At 40.7% G+C, this 15,489-nt stretch overlaps 1 protein-coding gene across 13 annotated transcripts in view; it reads right to left on the bottom strand.

Moving 5' to 3' along the window:
* Positions 1–15,489, bottom strand: part of LOC114845886 (cadherin-related family member 1) — a 73,020-nt gene that overhangs the window by 40,255 nt on the left and 17,276 nt on the right. For 12 of the 13 annotated variants that reach the window (XM_055504433.1, XM_055504426.1, XM_055504428.1 and 9 more), the window contains one exon: positions 2,150–2,257. The exons of the other annotated variant lie outside the window; for it this stretch is intronic. The gene's annotated coding sequence lies outside the window, so the exon portion shown is untranslated. The remainder of the gene's footprint in view (positions 1–2,149; positions 2,258–15,489) is intronic. 13 annotated transcript variants of the gene reach the window in all.

The following is a 15,489-nucleotide window of genomic DNA, read 5'->3' as shown; positions in this document are numbered from 1 at the left end:
GGACTATAAAGCTCACCTCACCTTACTGAGTTATACGCTAAAGCCCAGACATTTCATTTGCTTGATCACTTTGCCTCATCATAATCACTTTCACCGAGATTTATTGCAACGTGGGTCACAGTGCAGTGGAGGTGCAGCATTCTCCAGCTGTTTATGCCTCCTAAGAGCTTTCTGCTCACCCGCTCACATGGTCTTTGTCTTATTTAGAACGAAGAAAATGTGAAATATGACAGGCGATAGTGCCCTCATTTGTTCTGCAGATTGCCTCACACACACCTCCCCACATGTCGGTGCCAGTCTCGGTCTACCGGCAACCCCTATTTCTCCCCCCACCCATAAGACCCCCCCCCCAACAACCCGCCACCCCCACGCATCACTACCCCCACTGCTTGCTGACTCTCCCAAGTGTTGTGTATTGTCCCTGGCCTCCACAGCAAGGAGGAGGTGGGCACAGGGCCGTGGAGCACAGCCGCCACCACCAGCATCGCCTCTGAAGGATAATGCTGTTTATTGCATTTGTCAGGCGAGAGCTGCAATACTTTGTAAGTCTATTGCCCACTTACTGCCATGTACTTTAAGCCGGTACTGATGTGCCTCTTTTATGTGGTTCTGCTTGTGTTATTTGGGAAATTGACTCATGGCTGAAGGTTGGAGACAGACCTCAAAGAATGGTGCTTTACACTCCTGGTCTTTGTTCTGTTTTACCCTGCTTCATTTCTACATCCCAACCAATATTTTCACTCTCTCCATTTATCCACCACTTTTTCCCTTTTTCATTGAGCAGCTAAAGAGCAGACTAGGACTGATGATTCAAAATAAGTAATTCCATTAATTTTTTTAAGCCACAAGAGTCCCAGTATATGAGCCCCAGTGTACCATTATTGATGATATCATTATTATGTATAGGATCCCTTAGTGAATAATAACCTATTATCTTTCATTTTTCCTGTTTTTGTCACTAGATGTTGGAAAGGTTAGGCAATTTATTTTAATGTTAAAACTGTCAGGCACTTACACAGCCATGTCTTGGTTCCCAATACATTCTGCACGAGGGACCATGATTGGTTTTAAACTAGGCTACATCTTTGAACAAGCTATTCCCACAAATCTCGGTGTAATGCTTTGTGCTGGGAGTTTTATTGAATTTATTTCACGTCACATTGAGACAAAGCATTCCCGCCTTCACCTAACCCAAAGCTTACTTTAAATAATTACAATTTAACCCAAGCTAAATACAACTAGAATGTTATGTCATAAGAGTCTTCATATTTATAGCCGTGCTGTTTAAAAAAAGGAAGTCTGATCGTGACACACATATTCTCCCACCCATAGACAAAGGAAAAGGAGAAAAATGCTCTGAACGCTCCAGTGCATTTAAATTTATACAAACTCTGTCCTTGACAGTGATGAATGTTACACTGTATTCTACAATATGTTTAATGCATGTCTGTTAAGTTAAGTTTTCTATTCCAGCGGAGTCACCTCCATGGTGTACAACATCACCAGCACCACAACAAGAACACATCAGTCAACATCTGCATGGGTGTTTTCATTTGGTAGATTTCTTTATGTTCTTAAACATGATTCTGAGATGATGGAAGATAAACTGTATTCTTTGATTATGCAAACAATTAAGATCATATTTAAGTTACATTTTGCTGGTTACTATCTGTATTCATATTCATAAGAAATTATTTAGTTGAATGTTCAGTTTTCCAAAACTTTCACTATAGTAAATTGAGCAATATTTTATTTGTTGCTAATACAAACTATTGTTACTTGTTTACAATGTGGAGTAGGAATTCTGTGCAGGTATATGCCCATATTTATCCCCAGTAACTTTATTGGAAGGCATGTACTAATGTCAGTTTCCATGTGAGATACCACAGATCGTAATGTTAAAGAACAAACTGCAAAACATTCTGCCAGTTAATCTGCATGACAGCAGCAACACGGCGGTGAAATGCCGTGTGCTAACACCTTGTGAGTGTGTTTGTTCAGATACCATGCATATGCCATCAGCTAGGAATGTTTCTATATAGCAGGGAGAGGGAGGGCGATGGTGTTATCTATTCACACAATGCACAGTCACTCAGGCAAAGCTTATAGATGCAGGGAAATGGATACCATGTCAGGATATCGCACTTACCAGACCTCCAGAGTGTGGCTCCTTGTATCCAGGTCTGACACGATGTTGATACAAATACTTTGAGGCCCATATAAAATCACCTCCACAGACAGTGTTTTACAGACGACCCTTGACAACAAAAGAACATAAGAGAGGGTCAATTAATTAGATCCTGCATAATAAAATCAGCTGGATGAGAAAGCCATGAGCAACATGTCTGGATGTCTAAATTAACAACCAAATTTAACGACCTTGATACTGATCCAATATAACTCCACATTGGTAGTGTAAATACAATTAAGTATGGCTGCGTAATTAAGTAAAACCTTTAAAAGTGCTTTGACTTGAGTGTTGTGAAAGGAGCGGGACTATATTGAGGCGATTTTGAGATTGCAAACTTGAAGGTGACAGCAATAACCAACAGTTTACAAGATTACACAGATGTGATTCACTGCATTTTGCAATAAGGACATATCATAAATGCAAGAGCAGGTGTGGAGCAACCTCTTGATGAGCTAACGCTACAAACAAAGTCTGTTTCCTGCTGTAGATTTAAAGGTTAGTGTATTAAATCGCCATGGCACTGCATGAAATTGCACCTCAGTAGCAGCATTTAAACAGGTGCCTACTGAGATACAGTGCTACTCAGTATAATGTAATTCACCACGGTGAGCTGGGTGCAAAGGTAAGATGTGCTGCTGCTCTCTGCCCGCATGTTTACCTGCTCGGTTTAATGCAGGTGACGGTACGAAGTAATTCTTATAGAATCTTTTTTAATGAGTGTGTTGCTGTACAGCAGAGTTCAATAAAAGGGAATCCTCTACATTAACCCCCTAAATTAAACGTGGAGTGAAAGTGTTTTTTTTTTCCAGCTAGTTCTTAAAGAACTGCAACTTTTTTCTGCTGAACACCTCCGATCACCTTGGCTTCTGTCTGCAGCAGCGCAAACAGACTTTTTACAGAGCCCCTTTGCATTGGGGCTACTGTATATTGGACTGTGCACTCTGGTGCTGCTGCCACAACACCCTGTTGAAGCAGCAAACCACACCAGCATTATATTCCTTGTTTAGTTTTATGAGCCATACACAAGGCAGGGGGATGTAAGGGCTGGTGAACCCTTCAGACTAGAGTAAAGAGTGTAATATGTAAACAAAGCTGCTCATAGGCACACTGATTTACAGTGCTCCCTTCCTACATAAGAGCACAAGCCGTGTTCCCTGTTGAATTGGTTGCGCCGCTTTAGTGACAGTATGAGCTCCGATGCATTTTACCCCTCACCAGTTTTTATGGCAACTTCTGACTCAATGTGACTTCGCTGCAAAATATGCCAAAACATTTTCACCACACACATTTTCACACAAATGCGCCCGCGCCCTCCCCGGCAGGAAAAAAAAAAAAACACACTCCTGTTTGAAGATCAAGCATATCCTCAGACTCTTGATATGCCATCTGTATCTTCACCCCTCCTTGAGATTAAGTAAGGTGGGGTAACCAAGCCGCGAAAGGTTTTTAACATCTGCGCTGGGCTGCTGTAAGTGATACTGAGGAGTTATAATTAAAGGTTCCGACTGAGGGAACAGTGTTTAATGTGGAGCACCCCTCTGCTATCCATCTGAAGTAATGGGGTGCAATGTAAGCACCCGACTGCCACTCCCCAGGCCCTGTCTCACTCTCTCATCTTTACCCCACCTCTGATGGATTGGGAGGACCGGGGGCCAACTCCACAACGACTGCGACTGACAGCGTACCACAGATCTCTCTCACCCGCTTTTGGCTTCCTCCTCATCCAGCGGGCATTGGCAGCATGTCCTGAAAAGTAAACGATCGCTGGAGGAACGGCGGCTTTTCGCCTGCGCTGCGGCTTAATCGCGAGCGTGAGGATGATCTAAAAGAGTCCGAGTGACGAATATTGCGCGAGCCGTCTTTCAGCAACTTGACCTTTTCTGATGAGAGTGGGAGAAAAATAAATGTCATAATGCTGGATAAATCAAGCGCAGATCATTTGCATTAACATAAAGACGTGCTCTTAGGTTTGATGGAGCTTGGAGATGGAGTCTGTGATAAACATGAGCTCCTTATATGAACATAATGCAGTCCAATGATGCACATACTAAGCAGCAATGCTATAGTAATGGGCTGATATGTGATCACAATGTGGCACTTGCCGACGAGCAGCACTCATGCTTTGTTTTAAGTAGAATGAGCGTATCTGTGGATTTACAGTGTAATACATTAGAAGCAGTTACAAAACTACAGCCAGAGACATGTTGCCACTTTCATCTGTTCTGTTCTTATTTCTCGTAATGCGAGCAGCTCGAGTTCCTACTACAACCGCTTCAAACATGTCCCTCATTTTTCACGTGCATGCCAGAAAACCAGTCGTGACAGGTAAATTCTGACGGCACAGAAAATCTAGCCTCAGTCATTAGAGTTAATATTGTGTTTCTTTGGCAATCCCTCATCATTTTTGGGCCTCATTGACTATTTTTTTATAAGATATTAAGTATTCAAACCTCATTTACATCCTTATTTTTCAATTTGCTGCCGCAGTAGTTTAATTTATTCCATATAATTTCTTTTTCTGAGAGGGACATTAATCATTGCCTGTTCCTTTTAGTGCCTCTGGGATTTTTTTTTAAATCAATAAAATAAAGGCTCTTCCTTTGCTGAATATGATAAAACATTTTGCCAAGGGATATCAGTGTCCTAGCAGCCGTCTTCCTCCTTCTTGTTTTATTCATTTTATATTCCAGGCTTGTTTATTTATCTCTCTGCCTAATGCATGTGCTTGTCATACAAACCTATGGTACGTACACACACACACACACACACACACACACACACACACACACACACACACACACACACACACACACACGCACACACACACACACACACACACACACACACACAGTGACAGGTCACTCCATTCAGCAAAAAAAGAAGAAGAAGAAGAAGAGGTGAGCGTGCAGCCAGTCGTTTTATCATTCCCAGGGAGCGGCCTTCCCCTTGATCATCTTCATAAGATGCCACATGATTTTTTTCTTTTCATTTTTAATAGCTGATGTGGGATAGTCAAGTGTGAAGAAGGGGGAGGTTGTTATAGAAATTTAACTATCCTTTACAAATTGATTCACACTTCACCAGCGCACAAGGTCCAGTAGGTAAATTACCAGGAGGACACAATCTTAATTCTCTGCCTCCATGGCATTATGCTCTGTCCGAAACTATCACAGAATTAGTGGACGTAGATGCTTATAGGATAAGATATTTGCCGTGGACCCGTAGTTAATCTGTGAGGTTCCATTTCTGATTTGGAAACTGACAAAATTTCATAATCTGTGTAATTGTACATTTTAATGGTTGTTTGAAGGTTAATACAATCTGTTATTGTTTGTATGAACGACACAGTTGAGATGCCAAATGTTAAGGACACTCAATTATATACACAACACATACAATGAAGTTTTCAAAGCGCTAAATGAATGGTGGGGTCTTACTTCAAATGCCCCCCCCCCCCGCCACAGCCAAACCGCTCATTACTATGGGGCGTTAATCTATATTAAATCATTATAAAAATGGTCGTCCAAAAGAGTTCAAGTCAGCATTTTCCAAACATCCACTTCTAATGACATCATTCTTCTGCTGTCATTAAGGATATTAAAAATTCATTAAGAAGAAAAGTACTGCTGAGTGGTAACAAATCAGTGAGCATTTCCCCTTTGAGAGTAAGAGTGGCAAACTTTGAGACACTAACTTTGAGGTATAGTCATAGGACATTAGCTGTCTTCGAATTAATTTAACAATGTTGTCAAACAGAAAACTATTCTACTTGTTCAAGCAGAAACGGAAGTAACGTCTTTTTAAAATGACGATGCAAAATAAGGTCAAGACACTTTTTTTCAAGACCTTTAGAGTTATCATGTGAAAGCTGTTTGCATAATGCGTAAAACACACTATTATGTATAAATACAACAACTTATTTTTAAATGTCAGGACATGATACGCAATAACCTTTTTCTTACGGAAAACAATAATAAACCTTGAGTTTTTTAAATAATGCCAATAAATAAATGGATCCTTCACATTCTTCTCTGGTTTGTGCTGCTGTTGTGCTATAAGCTAATACCTGCCCCATAATATGTTTGTACTTTACATCTTGCAGTACTTAACATTTGCACTCCATTTTGTCGGTCAGGGCCCAGTGAGTATGTACAACAATTTCATTTATGCTATAGGGTCCTCTCAGCATTTTAATGGTTTCAACTGAACACACATCGTGTTGGGTATATACTGTATACACTGTCTGCTGCATTTTATCGATGTTAAGCCCCTGTTCAGTGCCACCACGGACCATTGCTCTATCAAGTTTGTTATCAAGAGGCTGAAGCCTCGACACTTCTAGCTGCCTGTCCAATCCGTTTGAGCAAAACAAGTGAATTCTCTCAGCCAGCACCACACACATTATTAACCCAACTACTGTAGAGTCCCCTCAGTTCCTACACTAAAGCTATCGCACTAAGGTGCTGTACATGTTAAATAAAGATCAGAATCAAAGTGGGTAACCATTTAAAACAAAAGAAGTTCACACCTAATGTGTATACAAGAGTAGCTTAGTACATATATCATGAAAGGCGAAGTGGTAATGACAGAATGTGGTGGCAGCTCTGTGGGACACACACGGACAGAGGATAAGGAGGAGGCTGGGCACAGGAGTAATAACGCTGATGAGATCTTAGCAGGACGATCTGATTCCGATGTGAATTAGAGTTAAAAAGAGCTCCATGCTGGGCTCATACTTAGGACAATCTCCCTCACTACCAGACATTCATTGTTAATATGACATTTCCCGGGATCCTGGCTAATAACAATCTCAGAGGGTGGGGTCCTTTATGACTGTAAGAAAAAAACAGCCATTCTGCCTTTTGCTTAATGTTTATCTCTTGGGAATTGCACAGTGGCATGGCACACAGCGATACGCTGCCTTTTAATTCTCTTTCTGGTCTGTTTACACTCAGAGGAAGAGCTAAGAAATCAGGAGGTTCCTCAGCAGACACGCTCAGCCACGACTACCCAACAGCAGCTAATGCTTCAAGGCCATTAAATTCTGATTGGAAATCTAATAAACAAATCATCGATCTTAATGTGACTCTACACCAAACATCAGGGGGCTGAGAACCACTGCTTCAAAGCTGACACAACCACAGAGACAGAAAAAAACTACAAGTTCCGACTTACGTAAATTCTTACTATTGTAACAAGTTCTAATTGTGGCCTTTGCCCCTGGTTGCCTCATATTTTTCATTTCTTTCTCTTCACAAATTAAGTAAATATATTATTGAATCACATTATCTGTTTTTGCTTCAGTCCCATTACTCACAGAAAACAATCTGTAATGATAGTCTATCATCAACGTGGTGGGTCGTGTTGCACCATTGATTATAATCCTCCAAACAGCTTTTATGTTTATGAGAAATCGCCCTAAGAGCAGTCTGCATCGTATTTCTCCCTATCCGCTTCATGCAATTATGTCTTTTGGGCTGATTGCAGATAAAAATTTACTATTGATCAAGGTATTCTGCACACTCGCACAGACTCGCACGGCTCCCCCTTTTTTCTTCTTCTAGTGTCTGTAACGAAACAAACAATATGGCAGAGTTGAAAATCCATCAGAGTTGACAGGTCCATTACACACCGACATCAAACTGCTTTTTGTGGTCTGAAGCCTTTTGTCCACTCTGTCCCACTTGAAGCATTACAAGCAAGTCGAAATATTACACAGAACATTTTGTCTATAAAAAACAGCCGTTTAAATTTCTGAGCAGTGGCAACAAGACGTAACACCTGCAATGGATTAAAATTACTGGAAATGTCTCCCAATTATTTATTCAGCACGTAATGAGTGATATTACAAACTCTTCATTAAACACATTAAAATGCTGAATTTGAATTTACAATAAGGAATACCCATGACATTCATTATGAGGGATTGTTTGTTATTGTTGCATAAGGCAGAGAGCCACTAAATCAGCTCCCACAGGACAACTGCTTCACCAGGTCGCACACTGCTCTGCTCACCCTTTGATACGTCTGGCTATAAATTCTGAGTGCCGCTCATCTGTTCGTGGTGACACAGTCTGCTTAAATACAGGATTGGACATTTAAATGATTTCACTTGTGACAGGCCTGCTGTGACAGAATAACAGATTCTGCTGAACAAATAGGCCGTGGAGGCTGACGGGGTCCCAGGAGTCAGCCCCAACCCCTTAGGCTCTGTTTTGTAAAGGACTTGTTTCAGTATGGCAGCACTTCTGGAAACATATTGGCCTTGTTACACTGAATGAAATGCTAATTCTCACAGGCTGTCTGGATTGTGGGGTCTTTGTGTGCATGTGTGGTCACAGTCCATGCACATGTGCATAGACTTAAATTAATAGAATTCACTCATTGAAGTCACAGATAAGCGGAAAACATAGTTACAATTAAAAATGTATGTAAATATTGGTTGAATTAGGTTTAAAGATGATACAGGTCTTTGTAGCGACATTTAAACCGATAAAGAAAACATTTATTTTTATGAACGCTAAATTCATTGTGCACTTTTCCTTGCCTTGGACTGAAATACTCTGACCAAAATGGTTTGTCCTTAGACAACCTGTAAAAGTGTGAGTCCCTGAAAGCATTACAAGTTTATGATGCTCTGATGAGGAGCTAGCCCAACCAGTATCTGCTTAAAAAGTCAAACCAAGCTCCTTCTGAACTTACCTTTCTTTGTGTGGGGAATTGGACAAAAGCCATAGTTCCCTCTGGTCTGTCAAAGCTATTCTATAATCAACCAACCGTGGCCCTCCCCTTAAAGAATAGGAAGACATTATTCAGCTTCCTCCTTCTGATCTTGGGGCCACAACAAACCATGTAAGCCATGGCTGACTGGTTAAAGCAAAAAAAAAAAAAAAAAAAAAGGAAAGAAAAAAGAAAAGAGGAACACAATGTCCTCCAGTCAGCGACTGCAGATACAGAGGTCTATGAGCCAGGCACCACATGACCCTCAACCATGGTGGCCACACCACTGAGCACTGCCACACAGAAAGAGGCCTTGAACCTAAACGCTTTCCGCCTTCTCTGAGGTCAGGTGTCACAAAGAGGGAGTCTAGTTATTTCAGAGTGCAACTACAAGTGAAAGTTGCTTCTTAATCAATGCAATTACCACATATTGCCCAGAGAATAAAATGATGAAGTAAATGCCATTCACACAATGAGTAAAAACTATATTAGTATTCAGCTGTTCCACTTGCCATTTAAGGAGGAAGTTGCAGTGCACGAAGCCTGAAAAAGGTAAAATGAAGGACTTATTTTGTATGTATGATCGGCAGATTGAAGCGACCACAACACTGGGAGCTGTGCTCGAGTTCATTTCCATGACTGACTTGGAATGTAGAGACTTAACACTCACCAAGAACATTTACTGGCTGGATGGTCTCAGTTTGCCAAACTGCATATAGGGATTTTAAATTAAAGAGGAGGCAAAGTCTAAACGCTGCTTTTCTCTCGAGGACTGACACATTCAAAACGAGCAAGTAGATATGAGTTCTGTAATACTTTCACTTAGCAGTAGATAAAGGAGCACTTTATTAAAACTACAGTACTCACGCATTTAGTCTAAATTTTGAATTTTAAATGAATAAAAATTTGCCACATTTGAATATTTTAAATGACGGACGAATATATGTACACACGTAATATAAGCAATAACAGGGAGAACTGTGCAAGTAAACATTTTTAGTTGCACTTCAAAAATGATTTCAATAAGCGAGGGTGATTTTATAAGTGTACTGCCAATGATCACGGCGTGAGGCACTGAATGTTAAATAGGTAAAGAGCCCTGTGGCAGAAGCATTGGCCCCCTGTTACCACTTAGCCCTATTTGACTGGCCTCACTCACACTCATAATTAAGGCCCCCTACTGTGAATATAAATGGCCCCTCAATCAATAGTGATAGAGAGAAATAAAGGGAGAGAGACATGAAGACCATGGGCATATCTCAGGGGCAAACATGATAGCATTATGAAAGGAGCAGCTTGAAAGCGGCTTTTACTCTGACAAGGGAGCTAACATAGTAATTGTCCCTCGGGGGACCAGAAGCTCTTGTTATTAGAAAACAGTTTCTCCCTCAAGGCCCCTTCGTCTTCAGCCTGAGGGCACACTAATTCCATGTTTCACTCCTCCATCCTATTATCCAGCTACAGCCTCATGTACTGTATGATGAATAAATGATGCTGGAAAGTTGCAAAGTTTTGCTCCAAATGAAAAATTAAACACAAATCTCGTATTTTCCTCAAGGTGGCTATGATGTGAATCATCACAGAAGCTGCTATGAACACTAGTAGAAGTGTGACAGACACAAAGACATAAGGCCGTTTCAGATGTCACACACTAGTAAAAACGGATCAAGTCTAAACTGCATTAGGCAGCCTGCTTGGGCGATTACCGTGGATTTGCACTTCTGTCTTTGTTTGGAGATTCTTTTGTTCTGGCTGCATCTTCATGTTATTTACACTGGCCTGTGCCAAACATATATCATTCCAAATATTTACCTAATTTCCTGGTTTATTTCAAGGGCTTATTCCCCGAAATGAATCCCCTTTGTCAAATGCATTGATCCTTGCAAATCTAGAGCAATATCACTGTTTGTATAATAAATTGACCTGTAATGTAGATTAAGTTAACGGGGGGGCTGAATAAAAAAAAGTGTAAAAAATGCCCATTAACATTTTGCCTTGTGAGTTTGTGTGGTTAATTTAAAACATTTAAGGCTGGAAATGAGCTTCTCCATCAAATGTCCCACTTCCATTTACATTTCTTGCATACAAGTCAATTTGTGGCTGCCCCACACCATAAATCATTGCCAGTGGAATGCTGTGTCGGTACCTCTAGACATTACCCTGGCGCATGGTACTTAAAAAAAGCAATTTAGGACTCCATTTGCTCAAAAAACAGTGTGCTTTGAGCAGACTCACACTTCTCCCAGCAAAATGAAGATTAAACAGCACTGCCTAAAAGAGTTTTATTGCATATGAATGTTTTCAAATTTATGTAGTGTCATTTTTCCTTTTGCTTGTGATGTACTGTGTATTAAAATGGGTCAAATAAACAGGTATTATTTGTGTCATTATTGCAATTAAAGGCCCTTTCTATACAAAAATCAACACAATATAATGGCAACAAATGTTTTTGTCGATTTATACAGGGACTTACATGATTACTTTAAGTTCTGGTATCTTGTGATCCTCTGTGTTACTGACCTCATTGTAAAACCAGTTCATCCTCTAGCTGCCTGGCAGAGGAAAAGCAAAAATAAACCCACAGGTCTGTTTACTGTGCTTCCACTCACCATCAATAATAGGCTGATAAAAGAGATGCTACCTGACCAACCAGAAAGCAGTGGTCAGTAAAATAGGAACAATATTGTGTCACGTATCAGGAAATAATTGATGACCCCCTTCACAAGGATCTCAAACGGGGCATTGGGAAATCATTTTCAATCTATGGCTTAGCAGATGAAACAAATGCTCCCGGCTTGCTTTGTCAATTCACACTCCTTAGGGTCAAACAAACAGCTTTTCCAGGGCCAGCTCAAAGGCTAGTGTACAGGCAGTCAAGCTGAAAATGTCCCTTGTCCTCTACAAAATGACACAATGGAGCATTTCATATACCAACAGTTTGTTATTTGTCATTGACAAAGTTATAATAAAAGGGACCTTCATATTCATTGACCAGGTGACCCTTACATTCCCAGAGCCATCCACAAAGACTCCCTGGTCAATGCCTCCACTGTGCTCTCATTAACGTCCTGGCCAACTGTTTATTAAGACACAAAGAAGTAAGGACAAAAAAAAGAAAGCATGCAAACAAGAGGAGCAGCCTAAAAGACACAAATGCATGTGTTGCACGGAGCAAGTGCAAAGCAATGCAGTTTCGTGGTAACATATGTTGATTCACATTAAACACATTATTTTGTTTTCCAAAAGAAGAAAATTGATAGTTGTTTTTAGACACATGTTTTTTGGTAACAATGACATTTGTTGCACTTCTATGTGTGTACGGTCAGCATTGTATTGGAACAACAGCTAATGGGCCTAGTACGGCCAGTTAGGGTTGTGAAGCCCTGTTTTTGTTTCTAGCACGAGTGTGGTTCTTGTCTACTCAGCAACTCCTTGACTGATTAGTTTAGCTTCAGTGCTACCACCGGCCAGACAAAGGAAGCTATGTGGGCAATATTTACACAGTCCACACAAAGGATACAGCTTGAGTGATGCTCCACTAACTAATGAAACAATAAATTAAAATATTTACAGTTATTTGTTGATGGCGGTTGCTCTAAGTATTTGTTGATGAAGTGTGACTAAGTGCGCAAATCAAAAAGGATGTTACAAATGAATCTAAATAGATGCAGAATTGACACATGGCTTTTGTTTATTTTTACATTGTCAATGCAAAATTTGTGGCTTCTGTACAGTAAGAGAATTTCAGACTTTCAACTGAAATTTGTGTGATATGGACCAAATCTGCTGCTAACAAGAAACTAAACACATTGAGTTGGGGTGAGACTAACTTTCTCAGTACGCTGGTGCAGAATTCCTCCTCCCTTGTTCAGCAGCCCGGCGTTGGCCGTGGGGTGGAATCGACCGCCCGTGCGAAAGGGAGCCCAACATCCTACATACTTCTGTGTCCACGGGCCTGCTGCTCGCCTCAGCGAAACCAACAGTTTATTCTCTAGCAGCAGGGATGGGAGCACGCTCAGGAGGGGGCACATAGCGCGGCATTACCAAGACAATGGGGCCATATGTGGAACAGAAGGATCCCCCACTCGCCTTTTCAGCGCTCAACAAACGGCGCAGCATATTATACGTGGCAGCGGTCACTTTAAGGTTACAGTTTTTAGCATAACAACTGATGAAAAAGGAAAAGTAATTTTACTCCCATTTAGTGCTATTATTGCCACGACGCAAGGGGGAGAGATTTATGGCTTTTGAACAATGCCCATCTTGGTCAACATACTGACGAAGGCTTGGGGAAAGATAATAGTATCACATCATGTTCATCAAATCAACATCATGTCAAAGCAGCTGCTTTGTTGATTTGTGGGAGTTAAATTCAGGGCCACATGATGTCGAAGTATCCTTTCCTTTGTTCTTTCCTTAAACGCACATTTCACTTCCCATAGAAACCACAAATAAGGAATACGAAAAAAAGCCTGTGCATGTGTCGATTTATCTTGTTGACAACTCCTAGAAACACAAAGGTGAGTGTGTGCAAACACAAACGAGGCGGCCGTGACGTCACATGCAGGCACTGCAAAATGATGCAATTATAAATGTCTGAACATCTTGTGTGTTGATTGGAGCATCGCGGATCTTGTGACGGTAGACTGCAGATCCAATCCATGCTCGGTGTATGGCATCTTCACACACAGTCAGCAAAGCAGGAAAAATCATATGGTGAAGTGTTGCTTGATCTACGACAAGTGCATCAATGCCAAGAGACTTTTTTCTCCTCCTGAGTGGATGCTTTAAATATCCTCCTCAGTAAACGGCTGCGTTCTCACGAGATTGTGTGACAACTTTAATGAATTCGGCTGAACATGTTCAGTGCATGAGCCTATCTTTTGTTTTTTTAAATAATTTAAAAGTTGCAAAAGTTATGGTCTTCAAATTATTATTCGTACCTATGGTGTCAATAATTATTGGCCTATCTGCATGTAATGAATTGACTTTCCTCATGATCTGGCTCATAATGGCTTTAGGACACCAAAGGGTCCTCTAAAGAAGATGAGAGCCTATTGATCCACAAGATAAATGTTCTTTAGGATGTTAATAGTCTAATTTGCTTTAATGATTTCTCCTAGCACTTCTCCAGTCAAGGACAGGATAATATACACTTAAAAAGGCATTCCAAGCAGAAGCACAGCAACTGGACGTTTCCTGCATAAAAATGTAGGGCATTTGAGTCGAATGTTTGAAATTGATGATCAACCCCGCCATTAGTTTGTCTTTATTTGCTTCCTTCCAAGGTAATTATCATGGATTAATGCTCTTCTGGAGTGTCGTGTGAAATAACATTAGCGGTATCCATTTTCAGAATAACCTGCTCAGGCCTAATAGGCAGAATAATAATGCTTCCACGTTTGTCTTTGATGTGCCACTAAAACGCACGCTGAACACATGGTCTGTGGGATGGAGGCTTGATGAATTATTTAATTAATTTGCTGTCAATTATCAAACACAAATTACCCTAAAGACATTAGTGACGTGTATTTTAATTGTTAATTATTTGTGTGAGGAGAACTCGCTTTTGATATTGACAGGAACAATGCTTTAATGTAATTTTAAATGCAAAACAATGTTAATTTGAATGTGTGACTTTCCATTCAGAATAATCTGGTTATTATATTTTGTCTGGGCTATAAGTGATATTTCAGGATTTTAGCCCACCACCAGAGCAAATTTTAATCTCAGACAAAGGCACTGCAGTATGACACACAAGAGACAAGATGAGCTATTGCTTTAGCAGTTTCAGGCATAAATGACATTGACTTCTGGGAGATGGAACTCTTTAACATGCTCTGCACCAACCGAGTCACATCTGCCGTTGACAAACAGCTAAGGAGTAACCTGAGTCTATGTTCTCTTTACTGGCAATTTTTACATTTTATCATTGAAGTCAATGAGCCAATCTGCAATTTACGCCGTGGAGAGCGGGATGAGTGTATTCAGAACCCGGTCACACACCCAATCTCCTACTAAAGAGCAGCGATAATGTAATAATGCCTCACTGATGTGCCAGGCAGTAATGGTGCTGAACATCTCCCATTCATCCAACACTACCTGATCATTGCTTTAACGGAATAATACATTACGGCTGGAAATAGCTGTAAACCTCCAACTTTATCTTGGGAATGTGCACTCCTTTTTACCTCAGGAAACGTTCCTGTTCCTCAGTAATAAAACGCAGAGCTATCAGGATGAAATGAAAAAGAGATTGAAACCCTTCTGTCTCTGACAGGGGGATGCACAGATACACAGTGCACAGTCGTCTCCTTATTTTGTAGCCTACAGGCTGTGTGTATTATTATGAAAATAGGTTTTATGCTTTCTCCCACAAGAAAATGAAAACACTGTGGAGGTCCTTTCTCGCCCCTTATGACTGTAAAGCAGGTCTGATTGACTGTTATTTTACTCAGTTTCTTAGCCCTGTCAATTTTTCCTTCCTTGACAAATGACACTTAGCCAGCTGTCAATAATGGGCCACGTAAATGTGCTTAAATGGACCAGGGCAGAGCCACGTTATGGCTGTTCATCCC

This window comes from Betta splendens, chromosome 19, assembly GCF_900634795.4.
Source record: "Betta splendens chromosome 19, fBetSpl5.4, whole genome shotgun sequence".
Lineage (NCBI taxonomy): Eukaryota > Metazoa > Chordata > Actinopteri > Anabantiformes > Osphronemidae > Betta > Betta splendens.
The sequence above is the reverse complement of the archived record's forward strand: the minus strand, read 5'-3'. Positions and strand labels throughout refer to the sequence as shown.